Below are 12,767 nucleotides of genomic sequence, written 5' to 3' on the forward strand. Positions count from 1 at the left end.
GCTGAAGTTTTAAGTCTCAGCTATACACTAAACTTGGTAAACTTATACCTGCCAATCTGCATGTTAGCAATCTGGCGTTAGCTGTCAGTTCAAAGCATTGCTGTGCCTCACAGAGCTGCTGGCCTGGCTGTTACTGCAGGAATAAAGGGAGAAAGAACAAAGAGAAATTAATATTCCAATACTGAGTGCATGTGAGAAATAACCAGGTCCACTGTCTTGTGGCCTAAAAGTCCTGTACATGTAAACAATCTACAAATCTATGGCAACTGGGAAAACTCCATCCCCCTGAGGAAGATTGTGTAATACAATCGAAAGCTCCAGAACAGCTTGTAAATGGACCTTGTGGTTTTGTCAACTACTGTGTGTGCACTGTGGCAGTCACAGAAAAACTCTCCTCTCAGCGAGCTCTTGACCTCAGCCAAAACCAAAGTGAGACCCTGCCCTTAAATCTTTCTGCATGCAAAGAATGCACTGAGAGGTCCAAGTCAAACGAGAGTCTTCCTCCTTGTGATCTAAAGCTGTGCAGCTGATTGGGCTCCCTCTTTTGCCTCAGTTTGATTCTGTCTCTAATAACGTCTATTACTGCAAACATGCAGTTCCAGTAGTGGTTTCTCTCTATCACAGATCCACTTTTTTGTTTTCCTCCCTTCTCCTCTCGCATGCATGCACAGATCCAGTGCTTCTCCGCTCTCTGCTCGTGCAGCTCCACCCACCTGCAGATAAAAGCCAAACCCTCACCAGAGCTGCTGTTCAGTGTCTGTCCCAAACTCCTCAAAGCATTGTGATACTTCCACCCTGCAGCAGCAGCAGCAGTTGCACACACACACACACACACACAAAGGTAAGTGATGCGTCACCACTGGCACAGCAGGATTTGATGATGTTTTGGTTGGCATGGCTATCATGTTTAGACTTTTTGATGCAGCAGTCATTCATGTATGAGCTTTACAGGCATGATTAAGATAAGCTTTTCAATGTGTTGTGTGGTTGTCTGATTTCAAAGCCTTACTCTGGATAATTTTAACTTTTCTCTTGGAAAAAAACTAACAAATCATGTTTTGAATTGTTTGAATTTTTGGAACAATACCAGAGTAACTTTTGGGATGGCACGTGATTCACAGAACTGGGTCTGAGGAAAAGAAAACAGAGATAGAAAGGCAAAGCAAAAAAAGAAAAAAAGATTAATTTTCTTCCAAAATGTTTCATAAGACGTCCTACTGCACAGAGCTCACTGCTGTGAAACCTCTGCTGACAGAAGTCTCTGCAGAAAATGTCTGAAAGTTTTCCAAATGCAAAGAAAATCCAAAAGAGACACCTGGGAAGAATAACTTGGGCTTAAGCTTGTTAAAATAAATGCACGGTGCAGCATCTTGACAGGATTTAGCACCAGTTAATGGAATGCCTTTACATTTTAGAAATGTTAGTTGCATGTCTTTAAACACAAAAGGAAAAATGTAGGCCCTTTTTATTCAATGTGTGAGAAAGAAAAGGATTCTTAGATAAAGGTATTGTAGTTTTTAACACAAAAGTATGGATGAAAGCTTGAGAAAGTGGCTTTCTGGCAGCACATTAACAGAGAGAAATGAGTCAGAGATGGAAAGTTTGGCCTCTGGGAAATCTTCTAGGCAACTTTTTTTTCTACCTATCTTCTATCTTAAACATGCAGAAGTGAGAGTTTTTAACCCTGAGCTAGATTTTAGATCCGATATGTGTCCCTTGCTGAAAATGGATTTTTTACAGACATTGCCAATCAAACTTAAAATGGCTTTGATAATGTGATAATTCACAAACGTCTGTCCAATGCAAACTTACCAGAACCTCCAAAGCAGGCAGATTTTTTTTCCTCTCCTGTCCTTTCAGCATAACTTGATCACAGAATATCTGAGCATGCACCTGCCAAGAAACAGTTGGGAATCCCTGCTTCACGCCCGACAAGGATTTATCACAATGTTAAACATGTCCAAGGTGAAGCTGTTGGACTGTTTTCTGCTGCAAGTAGGTGGAAACGTGCTGTAATAGCTACTATATGTTGCATGCAGACGTAACTTGCAGTAGCATGAAGCCGGGTATGTTTTGATGCGAGTAGAAATGTGGAAATGTGCTTCCAGCTAATGAGCTTCACAGGCCTGTCTCATGAGCTGATGTGATAAGCTTCTTAATACAATTTTAGATACCAAAAAGGCCAGTCTTTAAGGAACTGAGGGAAAGTTTGTTAGATTTTCTGCGGCTGTTTCTAACTTTTCTTGAGTGCCATTTAAAGTGATCATGTTTTTCCTTTCTTTGGGAGAAAACTCTTAATTAGGGGAAAATGTGGTAACCTCACATAGCTGAGGTTGAACAACTTGTACAATTAACTTGCTGATAGTTTTTGATTACCGTAACTCTCACAGTGTAACCCTTGTTGCATTCAGAGGACTGTTGCCATCAGCAAAATGTTGTTATGGCTTTTTGTCATTCAGTGCTAAGCAGCAGCACCGTGGAAACACACACAACACCGTCCTGCAGATGTGAGGAAGTCCAAGTTCAAATCAAGGAAATCTAGAGCTTCACAATTTTGGGTTTTGGGTTATGCAGCTGTACTTTTGGTTTATGCTTCTTTTAGAAAATGTTATGGATGGTCTATCTGTAGAGGTATCATCTTCTACATCTGCATGCTTTTTCCATATTAGAAAGAGTAGGTGGATTCCCCACTTCATGCAGTTAGTTCAGGGGTACAATTTTGTTGTTTTATTTTATTATTTTATTATTTTATCCATTTTTGTGTGTGTGTGTGTGTGTGTGTGTGTGTGTGTGTGTGTGTGTGTGTGTGTGTTTTTGTTGCGCATTTCCAAGGGCCTTAGGGTAGCTGGACCTTGTCATGTGAACTCTGAGTTTTGGCCACAGAAAGGCTTCACCACTCCAAGAACTTCACCACTCCTAATTCTCCAAATGTTCTACATGTTTCTTTAAAACCAACCAGCTCTTTAGGAGTTGACTGCATTTGCCATCTCTTTAATGAAACAGCAGACAAAACTAGTGCAAATAGCAAATGGAGTGTTTTATTGACTATTGTTAGAAGGTTTGCTTTAGCAATATTTTTCATTTGCACAAGCTTGTGTGATTGTGGAGAAAAACCTAAACTTGATAGATATAACATGTTGATTAGCGAGCTTTAGAGGTGCTGGTAGGGGGGTTTGGACAGATGAGAGTGGCACCAGTCCTCCCCACATCTAATACTGAGCAAGGAAGTGTGTTAAGGTTGCAGTTATTCCTTTGTTTCAGATAAGCAACATTTTTATATCACAGTGGGAGCTGGAAACCACAATAGAGGATGTGAATGTCTCTTATATAGGTTGTTGTGGAGGTTGCAGAAGCGAGCTGGAAGCTGTAATCCCAAAACGGTGTCGGAAAATCTGTGCAAGGAGGGAATCAGATGCTTCTGTAGGCAGGCTGTGACTTTATATATTTGTTATGCTGTTAATGTCTCTTGACAGTATTTTCCCTGTCGGTCTCACACTCAGGCCCCTTCACACTTCGCACCTACTGAACAGGAAGTGTTTATGTAGCTGAAAGGGAATGTGTCTCTTGATCCCTCAGCTGCAGCCTCTGTGATTTGAGACTGTGTGTCCGGACACTCTCCTACTACCGTGCAGAGGCCTGTAGGTTATGAAACATCTCAAAATATGAAATGCAAATAACTTTCAGACTGCGGTTGTGGCATTTATTTATTTATTTTTGCAAGGGATTAATCTCTCACATTAGCTGCCATAATGATCCATTTTACTGCCTTTGTGTGCAACAAGTTGCAGCTCAGATTAAAAGCACCACTCTTGAATTACAGCTTCAAATTTAGCCGATTTATTGCAAAGTATCTTATCTAAAGTAGACCGAGTCGTAGTTCTTATTATCCGTCGTAAATACTCCACTGTAAAAACATCTGGACAGTAGGGAAAGGCAGGATCATATTTTTTCTCTGAGTGGCATATTTTACGGTGTGACTGTATAACACATTATGCTCCCCGGGACTGTCGTCATATCCCATTACTGTCACCGGTCAGACGATGCATGCATGTTGCAGCAAGCCCTAAATGATCCCTGGCCATTTTACGATCTCAATAAATCGAGATTTCTTTAAGAAAGTAGAAAGTTTGCAGACAACCAAAAGCCTCTGTGATTGATCACTCGTAGGGGTGTGTACATAAAGTAGAGTTACAGTTGCTCTGGTGAAACCATCATCAAAGTGAAATTGTCTCTAATTAGCTCAAAACAACACATAATCACCACCTAGTCATTTTTTAATACTGCTCTCATGCTCCAAAATTCACCAATTACTGCTCTTCTGGAAGGTTTCATTTGCCCACTTGCGCTGTATTTTTGACATCCTGTGTGTTGGAATTGCAAAAGTATTCATCTTAGGATGTTGGAAATCTTCCGAGGTATTTGTGGTCAATTTGGGAGCTTTTTTGTGCCTTCATCAGATTCATTGGCAGTGGTGGAGGAAGTATTCAGATCCCTAATTTAACTACCAATGTAACATTATAAAACATACTCCATTATAGAGGAAAGTTCTGCATTCAAAATCCTACTTGGAGTACAGAAGTGTTATCAGCAAAATGTACTCAAAGTACTCTGTGATATATTATTGACATTAGATTGTTAATACTGTTGCATCAATGTGTAAGCAGCATTTTACTGTTGTAGCTGCTCGAAGGGGGAGCTAGTTTTAACCACTTTATATGCAGTTGGGTAGATTAGTCCTTTGGTTCCCAAGCCTGGGGTCAGGTCTCTCCAGAGGGTCACAAGATAAATCTGCAGGGTTCTGTTACACAAATGTATTTTTAGACTTTTTTTTAGAGAAGTTTACAGGAGAAATCGGTATCTGCTTGAATGGAGATGCAAGAGTTTATTTTTTTTAAAAGGGGAAATGTCACAAAAAAGTTCAATGGAAACAGACTTCAGACTTGCGATGCAATCATCAGACACATGACCACTGAAGCCTATGCTCTACTGAAAAATGTAATGCATGTGGAGTAAGAATTACAATATTTCGACTGAAGGAAGTATAGAACAGCACAAAGTGGAAAAGGTACAAGTACTTAAATTTGTATTTATGTGTAGTACTTGAGTAAATGTACTTAGTTCCTTTCCACCAGTGTCCTTAAGGTTCAGAAAACAGAAGACAGGAGGCGACATGTGGCCTCTTGCACAGTGTGTGCTGTTCTTTTCTGATTTACACAGTACACAAAATATATTTATGCAGCTGCAAACTGCAGAATTCCCCACTGGAGTCTGTGGTTTAAGCATAGTATAACCGATCAGATCTGATTATTAGCCAAATGTTTTTATTGCCCATAAAAATAATCATTCACTAGTGGAGTGTCCCTTTGAGAGCCAGCGCAAATATGAGCGAGAGCAAGAAAAAATGTGGTAAGACCACATGAAGTTCAGGCGAAAACTTGGATTAAGTTTGCGAAAGTCTAAAAAGCCTCACAAGTGTTTCCTTCCTGCTGAACGAGATAGTGGAACATGTCATGTAAAATAAGCTGTCTTCAGAGTAAATATTTTCAGATTCAAAAATGCATTCTTCCCATTGATCTTTCTCTCATAGCATTTGAACAACTTCTGTAACGACCTGAAGTGCTTCTTAGTTCTTCATTGTTATTAATGCTGTCCGCAGACACCAGATACGCTGTTTTGACAGAACTCAAAGCTAATAGGAAAATAATTCTCCTTCTGTTCCCGATCTTTGCCTGAAAAGAAAATTGTGGCCAGACACTGGGTGAGCTGTGGTTCCCAGAGCTGTGTGAGAGGGAAAATCTGTCAATGGGATAGACAAAAAGGTAGGACAGACTGTGTGTGAGTGGGGATGGGTGTGTAGGTGCAATTACGTGCATGTACGTATGTGTATGTCAAAGGTTAGAGGAGCAGTAAGAAAACACTGCGTTGCCAATTTGAAACTCATCCGGATGCTGCTTGCCTTTTGCGGTTACTTGGTTATTTGGAGCATCTGTTTGAAATGTGTTGCCATCTTAAAAATAAGGCTTTTCAATCCAGATAAAGGTCAGCTGACCCCTCGTCTGCCTCGTCCAGTTTGAGGCTATAGACGCCCCCGAAGGCGACTCCGGCCTTCGCTCTGCAAAGAGATCAAGTAGGTGTGAAGGAATGCTGAAAAAGAGCAAAATAGGTTGCAGAGGAACTGGAGCGTGTGGAGCAGACGTGCACTTTTTGCTTCCTTCTGCAACTTATTATGAGAAAACTAAGTGACATTCCCTTCCCATCAAGATAAACTGAGCTGTGGGAGAAAATGAAAATGTTACGTGATGATGGAGGCGGGATAAATCACCTGCTTGGAGACAGAAAGGGCAGTGAATGTAGAGAGGAAAAACAGCTTCAGGTCCAGAATGTGCTCAGAATATGACTTGTGGTTTGTGAGAATAATGCAGCGAGACTGTTGTTGCTCTGTGGATTTTACTGCTGGAAAATGGCAGGCGTGATGCACATAACCAATGTCCAGTATTAATTACAGACAAAACAACAATAAATCTGATTGTACAAAAGCGTTTAAATCAGCCAGAAAACACAGTTTTTCTCAGGATATTTTGCTCTTTTCTTGAAGCACATTTCGTTCTCCACCCAGTCTGTGGCAAACATCAGTAAACAAGACAGATTGATAAAAGTATTGATGGGTTGAAAATCAAAATGGACTTTGGCGCCCTCTATTGAACGGCCAGCCTCATTACTGGCTTTCTGACCCAGAGCCCAAGAAGATGTCAAAAAACTGCTTGTTTTGTCCGGCCAAATATCCAAATATATTTCATTTTATATCATATAGTTCAAAGAAAAGAAGCAAATCTTCACATCTGAAAAGCTGGAACGAAGAATTTTAATCAAAATTGCCAATTAGATTTACTACCAAGATTTACCTCAAGATATGAGTTATCTCTTGTGATAGCTGCCCGAGAGAATCACTGTGGAGTGTTTTTATAAAGGTTAGGTCATAACAGCAACATCTCACACACACATGCATGCAAATAGTCACACGCACTCACACACAGGTGCATTCCCCAGATGTTGTCTTGGCGCTTATTTGACCTTCTGTCAGCTGATCGTTGCATTCCTGTGTGTGTATTTGTCTGTGTGTGTGTGTGTGTGTGTGTGTGTGTGTGTTTTTGTTTCACACTGTGCTGAACAGTTACATGTATTTTGCATTATTTCGTGAGTACTGCTGTTAAAAATATTGAGAGGGCTTATTGTTTGCCAAATACTGGCATGTAAAAATACAGGGTTGTCGCAAGAGTTGATAAAAAAAATAGTAGTAATATAGAGCCAGTACAAGAGGTTGTTGTTCTTGGGTTTGCTATAGCTCAGGTGATACAGCGGTTCAGCTATTAATTTTAGGGTTGGTGGTTCAATCTGAATGGGAAGAATTTGAACAAGAGTGTATGCCAAATTAATGTAATGTAATATTTGCAAATACTTAGTTTTTCCCTGAACAGATTTATTTGTTTATCAGTGCTGGAAATGTACTGTAAAACACTGTACTAATTGTGAGGTACTTGTACTTGAATACTTAAATTTTATGCTGCTTTATGCTTCTACTTCACTACATTTTGGAGCAAATATTGTACTTTTACTCCACTGCAAATAATTCACAACATTAGTTACTTTGCAACAAAGATACATTTGTATTGATCCCTTGGTGAAATTCATGTTATCTGCAGTGTAGATACAAAAAAATTAGTCCCACCTTTACCAGCTGCACAACATAGTGCATCAATAATTATAAGCTATCTAGTTATGGCAACTTTTCAACCATCAGCAACAACTGCAATGCTGGATGGCAAGCTAATGTTAACTTGTAAGAGTGTATCCATTTTCAAGTATTTGTACTCAAAGTGTAAATGTTACATACGAACGCCTTTCAATTTGGTGATATTTGTTATTTTATTATCATGTAAAAAAATATAGATAACACTTACACGAATCAAAGTAAAGTAAAATAAAGTAGTGGTCACAGTAAAGATTAAAGAGGTGTCTTCATTTAAAGCAGGTATAACAGTGTTTTGAACCCTGTCCTGCAGCGTTGTTGTCCTCTCTCTTTGGAAAAGAAAGACCCTCTGCAATCTGTTTAAAACACAAAAGCCAGGCCTGACCACAAGCAATTGGGATTGGCACCCGTATCTGTAAGCAATGACATGCCTTCGTTCCTCATCGTTTGTTTATCGAGCGGGAGAGTCCCCCATCTGGAATCGGTCAGGAGAGGAACACAGAGGAGAAATGGAAATTTGATTATTTTCAAAGGCAAGCTGGAGGTGATAAAAGACTTGTGGCTCATCACCAAGTGGAGCCGACTGTGGTTGTAACTGTTGGCAAAGAGGTTCAGAGGAACCAGCATCCATTCTGGGGCAGGCAATCTTTGTTGCATGGGATTGTCATCAAGCGAGTGGTAGTGAGGTGTCTGAAGAGGTTTCATCAAAGTCGAGTTCATGCGCACAATAAAAAGGCAAAGAAGAAATAAGCAAGACAGTTGTTAACCCTGTTTAGTCTCACGCAGTGAAGTTACACACTGCAACTGACTGAACACCGTTTGCGTCTGTATTTGACGACCTGGGAATGTGAACGGGCTGTGAAGTGTGTAGAAGAAACTAAGGTGGTTCAACAGAGGTAAACACTTTCTCTTCTCAGAAAGTCTGGAAACCTTCTCCAGTTGAATGAAAATACATTTTATCTGGTCCGTACACACTACAGACTACACACTACAGACTACAGACTACAGACCTGCAGCCATAAACCTCTGATTTGATATACAAGATGAAATAAAGTCTTTCATGTCTTATGTTGATCACAAAAAGGTCATACAGTCTTTATTATCATCATGCTCAGCTGGTTAGCAATACTCCAAGAAGAAAAAATACCCCTAAAACCCACAACTTGACCTTTGTACATTTAGTTTTTTGTACAAATTAGTGAGATTTAGAGGCACAAGTAGGCAGGTTTTGTTACCTTTGAGCAGAGCTGGGCTAGCTGTTTCCCCCTGTTTCCCCCTGTTTTCCAGTCTTTGTGCTAAGCAAAGCTAAGTGGCTGCTGGTGATAGCTTCGTCTGTGGTTCATGTAACTAACTCCTGACTTAAACTCCAGTTTAATTTCTAATATCTGCAGACTGTATTGACTAAACTGAGGTTGCTGAACAGCACTCTTGCATTAAGTAATCATCTCTTTTGTTCAGGTTAGGGTTAGGGGATGTTTTGGGTGATGAGCAAACTATATGATTTACAGCAATTACTGTAGGCCATTTTTAGGTTGAAAGCAAAAAGGGTTCAGTTTTATATGATCATTGGGGTTTTTAGTAGTAAGTGCTGAAGCAAAAACTTTTACTCTGTTGTTTTACTGGCCCTATTCTGATGTTTTCTTTGTTTTATTAAACTGGTAAACCACGGAAAACATACAGCTCCTGATATGTCCACATGCGTTTGGGCTGCATTTATTGAAACAAAATCTTAGAAGATTCACTTTTCATTTACAATTTTTGTCTAATGGTCTCTGATCAGTCTCCAACACCATGTGAATGCCTAAACTTCAGTGCCTTGATGATATCCCAGACTAAACTCTCCAGCAAATTCTGGTAAGAGTTATTTTGTCAGACCGTGAAAGATCAGAAATGACGTGGAATTTCTCCTCCACAGAGCTATTACTTTAAATAGTTCAATCAATCCTGCCCCATCATCACTACACTGTCTGATCAATAAGATACAATTGAAAGTTCATGTTGTGCTACAACAGTTAATTACCTGTTAAAGAACCACAACAGGCATATTTAACTACCTGACCCCAAGCCAGACATGGATGATTTAGCTAAACACCTTTATTTGTTGCGTTGAAACGTTTGCCATACAGAGTACTCAAAGCTAAACATACAGAGAGTGTAATGTCCTCATAATTCAATACTTTTCCCAGTTTCAGCCTGTGGTCCAGACAATTGCCTTCCCATTACACTGTCTGGAAACCAAAAGATGACTGATGATATGGACTTTCTGTAATCAAAGCCTCTCTCTTCAAAGTAATTGGTAGCTACATTGGAGTAAATAGCATTTTTGCTTTCACATGCAAGAAGCACTCAGGCATAATGTTCCAATGGAAATATTAAAGTACAAATACCACAAGATTGATCCATTTTTTTTAACCACTGTTATTTAAAAAACAAGCACCATGTTTGTGTATGTGATACCGCAACCAAGCTAAGACTCTCCATTGGCCGCTGGACACAATAACACATGTTCTTAAAGGATGAATGTTTAGACAGTTTGTGTTAGGCTGTTGACTCAGTTCTGCAGCTGCAGATTGATGCATGTGCAGAGTTTGACACTAGGGGGATGTTTTCGCATTCAAAAGTTTCTCTGTACTCATTAAAAAAATGATTTTGAGGGGTTAGTCTTGGTGCAATTTGCATCTGACTCACCTTCAGTTTTACCATATGTGGGGCGAATATTATATTGTAGCCCTGGGTTTTGGCTCTTAGGCTGTACACAAGCCACCATATCTTATAAGTGAAGACCGTCTGGGATATAAACCTGAAATTAGTACCTGCAGACACTACCCAGAGCTTTAAAAAGTCACTTTCTTTGGTAATATTCTTAGACTTGTGGCATGCAACTAATGCTTTATTATATTATATTTTTTCTTATTTTGTATTGATTTATGCATTTTCTTGTTTAATTAATACTGCGTTAAATTGTTTTAAAATGTTTTTTTTTATTGTTTCTGTTCTTGTGTGGACCCAAGACTAGTGACCACTTTATGGAAGCTAATCAGGATCCAGTTTAAGAATAAAAAATGAAGTTGAAGTTCTGCCAAAAGCTGCATCCAACTTCCCAAATGAGCTCTGTTACTCATGCAGCTCATCCAGTAAATGGAGTAAGATGTGTTTTTGTCTGCTGTGTCTCTGTACACCATGAAGACTGACGTATCCTTGCAGGTTGGAGGGAAACATGTGTTTCAAAGCACAGGCCTGTCCTCTTTGTTTTGCTGACTTATTGTAGTCTCGTTTCTTCGCCAAGCATATGTTCCTCCTTTATCTGCAGAGAATTTGTTGCATTGTGGGAGTACAAGAGGGTTTTGACTACAGCGATGATCAGTTCAACATCCCCATGTGTGAAATCATGTTCAATTTAAAAGATCAATACTTGAGGATCAATCCCTTGTGGATTTATATTTGAAAAAGATGTTTGACAAATTTGCTCCAGCACTTGGGAAACACATAAAAACGCTATTTAGTCTGGCCATAATAGCTGTATGTGGCACTGAAACACTTACATGACCGAGTTTTAGTCAGTTGACAAGCTGTTTTCAATTAAACTTTCAGATTGTAACTTTTCAGTGCAGGAGCAGATCTGGATAAATATTCTTGGGGTGGCCAGAGGGTGGTATGCAGACATTAAGGAAATAGAAATATATGCTGATTTAATTAATGTCTTAAATCTGTCAACGAACTGGAGTGGCAAAGCATGCCACCCCTCTATGTTTGCCCCTGTTTCATTGTCCCATTTTTCTCGTCCTTTCGCTAAGCCCCCCACATTTCTTGGCCTTTTTACAGCCAGTTAGTACTTTAGATCTGACACATGCAAACTATTCTGTATAGAGCTGTGTGGCTGCAGGTTTCTGTTCCAACCAACCAGCACATGAAGACTGAAATCAGTTGATTAAATGAGTCGATCCGGGTGTGCTCGTGCAGCCACACAGCCTTGTGTGGAATAGTTTAGACATGCCAGTTAAATCTAAAGTACGAACTGTTTTGACGTGCATTTCACTAGTTTAAAAAGTAGCGAAGGAATTGCATCATTTCTCTATTATTTTTTATTAATTATATGATCAACTAATGGTCTTATGCTCGCTTGTTTTGAAGTTAAGCCAAAGCATAAACGATAGCAGTGAGCTTAGTTTTTTTTAAAGGAGCCCTGCAAGATGTGCAAGATAGAAAAAATATTTTAAAAATCTATATTTAACTACATTCATAACATCAATCAAACAAGGCAGACATAAAAAATAGAATTTAGCTTATATATGAATACAAATAAGGAACAAAAAACAGTTAAAGAAAGTCCAAGTAATAATAATAAATTAAAGATACATAAAAATAAAAAATGAAAAGGGACAACTACCGTGTTAAAATTTTTAAAATGTAATAATATAATATACTGCATTACGGCATACACATTCTGTATGTGTCTGTGCTGCAAACCCCAAAATTCTCAAACTTAAAAATACTTTGTGTGCATTTTCATTAACACAGGAGCTATGGAGGAATGATACCTTCATCCTGTAATGTTAAATCCATATTCTGCTGCTGTGGTTATGAAGTTGACAAACAGTGAAATAGATCAGAGGTCAGTCACAGAGTGTACAGACTTTACAGTGTTCAGGCTCTGTCCATGGTGCTGGATTTATACATCGTATACAGCTTCTTTCACTTTGAGAGTACGTTCAGTCAGAGGTGTGATTAATGATGATTGAGTCTTTCATTTGAAGTTATGCCTTTTTAAGACAGTTTCTACATAGTCCCCTTCAGTGTAGTTTTCTTGACATTATTTATATGAATGTATTTTTACTGTATGATTTAACACTGGCTATGATGTACAATACTGAAATGTGACTAAGGAAAAATTCCCATATGACTTAAATTATAAAACTTAAATTATAAAACTTATAAACTGCTCCTTTTTATTTATCTTATTTTATTCACATGTTAATCTGGTTTTCATTTCCATATGCATATACATATTATTGTGTGTATA

The 12,767-nt window shown here is 38.9% G+C and overlaps 1 protein-coding gene across 2 annotated transcripts in view; it reads left to right on the forward strand.

Moving 5' to 3' along the window:
• The window catches only part of col8a1b (collagen, type VIII, alpha 1b), a 28,495-nt gene that overhangs the window by 8,112 nt on the left and 7,616 nt on the right, over positions 1-12,767 (forward strand). Inside the window, exon 1 of one of the 2 annotated variants that reach the window (XM_051427417.1) lies at positions 668-841. The exons of the other annotated variant lie outside the window; for it this stretch is intronic. The gene's annotated coding sequence lies outside the window, so the exon portion shown is untranslated. Of the gene's footprint in view, positions 1-667; positions 842-12,767 lie in introns of those variants that run through there. 2 annotated transcript variants of the gene reach the window in all.

The sequence above is a fragment of the Dicentrarchus labrax genome, unplaced genomic scaffold (genome assembly GCF_905237075.1).
Source record: "Dicentrarchus labrax unplaced genomic scaffold, dlabrax2021, whole genome shotgun sequence".
Classification (NCBI taxonomy): domain Eukaryota; kingdom Metazoa; phylum Chordata; class Actinopteri; family Moronidae; genus Dicentrarchus; species Dicentrarchus labrax.